Genomic DNA, 5,041 nt, shown 5'->3' on the forward strand with positions numbered 1-5,041 from the left:
TTTCACTGCACAGGTAGTTATTTTTTTATAATTTCTAGCGATTTTAGTGTCGAGTCTATCAAACCTGTGTGTGTGTTTATGTGTGTGTGCGCATGCACGATGCTACTTCTACGTTTCTTTTCGCTAACCGAGTCAAAGACGAAGTTAAAGAGAGAAAACTAAGTTTAACTGAATGCAAAGGTTTACCAAATAGTTCGGTTCTTCTTTTAATGACTACGTAGGTTACGTCACAGATCGAACAAAGTGAAAGACATTCATACTTTCTGACCAAAGAAGATAATTGCTAATTATTTGCTACAACTCCTTGATAGAGATGACCTCATGCTGTTATAATACGTTCATCAATATCTTTGATATGCAAATAACAGGACTGTTAAGTGTTTATGTTTATTCTTTGCAACGACGTCTCGATGGTAATTCGACGTTGTCGAAGGACGACAACAGAGCTCTATCGATGCCTTCAGGGCATTTTACTTCCTGTAACCCTTAACAATACACGCTGGTGATTTAAGATGTATCCTCCATTTACAGTTTAATTACTATACTTTTTTATGAGTGACATCCTTCGAGCAGATGATTTCCTTTACTGTATAAAAAAAACTGAAGTTTTTTTATAGCTTACTTTTATCGAATTTCTAAGTTGGTAAATGTTTTGCCAAGGATTTAAAAAGCCCGTTCGGTTTTTTTTTTTTTTTTTGAGCTTGACAAAGGTCACCTTTAAATCACTTTCATATTAAATGAAAGAATTTCTCTTAAGAATTTTCCTCGGTTTTTCAGTCATGAAAAACATCAAAATAAATTTGATATTTCAAACTACTTTCTTTGCAAATAAAGAAATAGGAGCTTCTTGGAGCTACTGACTTTGACAAGTTTAGCAGATGTCGATGAAAATTACACGATTTTTTCCTCATAAGAATGCTTGAGACACAAGGATTTGTCTTTTGTTCTAGAACTATATTTGAAAAAAACTTCACGAGAAGGGTCGGTTTGCCTCTTGAATAATAATATCAATAATATGCCATTCATTCATTACTACGAATTCATTCATTCGAGGCTGATATACTACCTAATTACTACGAGGTCATTCACTCACTATAGAGTAACTAACCGAGTAACTAAGAATTTCAGCTACCACTCCTGCTATCATCAATGGAAACAAAACAGTGCAGTAGCAACAGCAGCAATGAATAAAACAAAAACACCAAACAAAACCGCAGAAAACTGCAAAACCAGGGACACTTCCCCTTCTAAGTATGGAAGATGATCTCCCATTATAGGAAATAAGTGAAGGGGAATGAACCGCGTCCTTAAGGAAAAAGTAATCTGAGGTAGAGGTCGCTCGATCGCCGCAGCTCGAGAAAAGAAATGGGTAAAGAAAATGATCACCTGAGGCCAGGTTTCTCTGGTATCACCTAGCAACAAGAGGTTTTCAGAGTTGCAGGGAGAAGGTAGTATGTCTTACTTTTTATTGTTTGACTCTAAAGACACGTCGTTTTAAATGTGTATTTAGGTTGTGGTAAGGGATGTACTTTAAGTGTGTATGTAGGTCGTGGTAAGGGATGTGCTTTAAAAGTGTATATAGGGGGTGGTAAGGGCTGTGCTGTAAATGTGTATATAGGTCGTGGTAAGGAAAGTTCTTTACGTGTGTTTATGGGACGTGGTAAGAGATGTTTCAAATGTGCACATAGGTCGTGGTAAGGGATGTGCTTTAAATGTTTATATAGGTCGTGGCAAGGAATGTGCTTTAAATGTGTAAATAGGTCGTGGTAAGGGATATGCTTTAAATGTGTATATAGGTCGTGGTAAGAGATGTGCTTTACATGCGTATATACTCGTAGGTCTTGGTAAGATATGTGCTTTAAATATGTATATAGGTCGTGGTAAGGAATGTGCTTTAAATGGGTATACAGGTCGTGGTAAGGGATGTGCTTTAAATGGGTACATAGAGTCGATAGAGCTGCGGACTGTCACTCAATGGGCCGGAGTTCAATTTCCCGGCCGGCTGATGAAGAGTTAGATGAATTTATTTCTGGTGATAGAAATTCATTTCTCGCTATAATGTGGTTCGGATTCCACAATAAGCTGTAGGTCCCGTTGCTAAGTAACCAATTGGTTCTTAGCCACGTAAAATAAATCTAATCCTTCGGGCCAGCCCTAGGAGAGCTGTTAATCAGCTCTGTGGTCTCGTAAAACTAAGGTATACTTATTAGGTCGTGGTAAGAGACGTGCTTTAACTGCGTATATAGGTCGTGGTAAGGGATATGCTTTAAATTTGTATGTAGGTCGTAGTGAGGATGTGCTTTAAAAGTGTACATAGGTCGTGGTAAGGGATGTGCTTTAAATATTTAAATAGGTTGTGGTAAGGAATGTGGTTTAAATGTGCATGGAGGTCGTCGTAAGGGATCTGCTTTAAATGTGTATATAGGTTGTGGTAAGGGATGTGCCTTAAATGTGTATATAGGAGGTGGAAAAGGGTGTGCTTTAAATGTGTCTAAAGGCGGGGTAAGGGCTGTGTAACGGGTGTAATAAAACTGATGGAAATTAAGACGTCGATAATGACGATAGAGATACCGATAATTAAGAAAGATAATGAAGGAACAACAATGACACCAGTAAAATCATAAACAACTATAATAATAACAATGATAACTTTTACTGTTATTATTATTTTGTTATTATTATTTATGCAATAGTAGCGTTAGCAACAGCAGTAGAATTGCAGCAGTGGCAGTAGTATGAGTAGCAGAAATAGCGGTACATTCGAAGTGTGTTGTCAGCAATAAGATCTTAGTAAAACCATGCCAAGCGGTTAGAAAGTAGCCACTGAATGCTTGTTAATGGATTATGACGGAAAATGAGTACTGTAATTGTCTCAATAATTATCATTCATATTATGTAAATGACTCATTCATAACAGGGAACGAAGCAGATATTATTTGTGATATAAGGTCTCTGTTCATTTCAAAGTTTTCGTTTTTCCTCTATATTTTCATTCGTGTCTTTATCTTTTTTGTTGTCCACTATTAACCTGATCTATCTGTCATTGTTATTTCTGAAACAGCACTATTTCTCGTTCTGTTGACTTAAATGTTTTCCATTTTTCTTATTTTCGTTTTATAACCATATACTCGTGTGTTCTCTTTTGCTTGATAATTTCACAATTGTCAGAAAATTTCCAAGCTTTCAGAAACTAGTTCTAAATACTTGAATTGCATCCAGGTATATTCGCAAATCATCTAGCATGTCCAACTGTGAATGTATTAAAAGTGGATATAATCACATTTCCATTTTTCTGTAAAAGAAAACTATTGAGATGGCTTTGTTTGTCCGTCCGCACTTTTTCTGTTCGCCCTTTGATCTTAAAAACTACTGAGGCTAGAGGGCTGAAAATTGGCATGTTGATCATCCACCCTCCAATCATCAAGTATACCAAACTACAGCCATCTAGCCTCAGTACTTTTTATTTTATTTAAGGTTAAAGTTAGCCATGATCGTGCGTCTGGCACCGCTATAGGTGCCAACAACACAGGCCACCACCTGGCTGTGGCTGAAAGTTTCATAGGCCGCGGCTGAGAGTTTCATGGGTCGTGGTTGAGAGTTTCACACAGCACTGTACGCTGTGCAGAAAACTCGATTGCGCTGAAGAAACTTCTGTGCATTTTTACTTGCTTAATTTGTGGTCACTTACTTGTTTACCAGTCATGTCAACATGTACTATCGGAATGAATTCAGAAATATTACATAGAATTACTTCATAGTATTTTAAGCTATTCCTTCTCTCCATAGGGGAAACAAAAGAGATGAAAATGTGATTAAAATGGAAATGAAGAGACCTATCGCTTCGCAAAGAAAGGTAAACTATATAAACCGGGCCAAATAGCAGTGAGAAATTCCAAAAGCTTGGAAGTAAAAAGATTGTAGGGGTCATTAGACCCATTTAGCTATGATTCCCTTTCTTTGATACAGTCAGTTACAGGATGTATGCATCTGTCTGTGAAGGTAAGTAAACTTCCTCTTATCTCACTGGAGCTATGACCCAAAATAATAGCCGTAGAAAGAGAGAGAGATTTATTACGAAAAAGGTATTAGGTCTGAAGTAGAATGGAGAGGAAGGATAGTTAAAAAACGTATATACTTAAATTCTTTTAAGTGTAAGACTGTAGACGCACTCCTAACAAGACATTAGAAATTACAAGTAGAGATATAATAGTGAAACGTAAAGCTATGACTGAAAAATTATATGAAATTTAAATTTACAAGAACGCTCATAAACGGTAGAAGTATTCCTTCAATTTTTACTCACAAATGTGACAACTTTAGCCAAAGTGTTACGCATCTAAATTCTTCTACGTAGAGAAAAATACTGTCAGCAGTGAGTTCCCATATAATCGCGTTATCAGTCTGAACCTATAAATCGAATAACAATTTTACCATCATGCAAACGCTTCCATTATCATTTTCATTATTTCCATTTCATTATCGTACTTATTATAATGTTCAATTGAAATTAAAGAGTAAATTGAAAAAATTTTAAAACACTCAGGGATACTCATTAATTTCTGAAAGTATTAATAATCTATTTTCTGAATCAAACATTTAAGAGTATTGCATGATTTTTGCCCAGCTCACTACTGATGACAATGCAGTAATCGAGTTGTCATCTCTCGCCTTAATTTATAAACCTCATGGTCGTGTAATTATGTTGTTATGTAATCTCAGAGTAACGTATACATAACAAAAACGTAATCATCTCAAACTCATTCGCTACCACACAACCTTTCCCCAAGGAATGTGCAGTCTCTTCATTACACGGTTGATCAACGGTATGGCCCGAGGGTGAGCCGTTCTAAAGGCTATCTTCTCCCCTGATCGAGTGGGTGAGGTACTGTAATAACTGGATATTACTAATTGCATTTTGAAAGTTTAATTTGATTATCTTTCAGTCGCAGGCTAAAGCTTGTTATGTAATCAATGATCTATACGTGCTTTCGTTTTCATACTCTTTTTTTTATTTATTTATTTTACTGTTTAGAGTTTTCAT

Source organism: Macrobrachium rosenbergii, chromosome 3, assembly GCF_040412425.1.
Source record: "Macrobrachium rosenbergii isolate ZJJX-2024 chromosome 3, ASM4041242v1, whole genome shotgun sequence".
In the NCBI taxonomy this organism is placed as follows: domain Eukaryota; kingdom Metazoa; phylum Arthropoda; class Malacostraca; order Decapoda; family Palaemonidae; genus Macrobrachium; species Macrobrachium rosenbergii.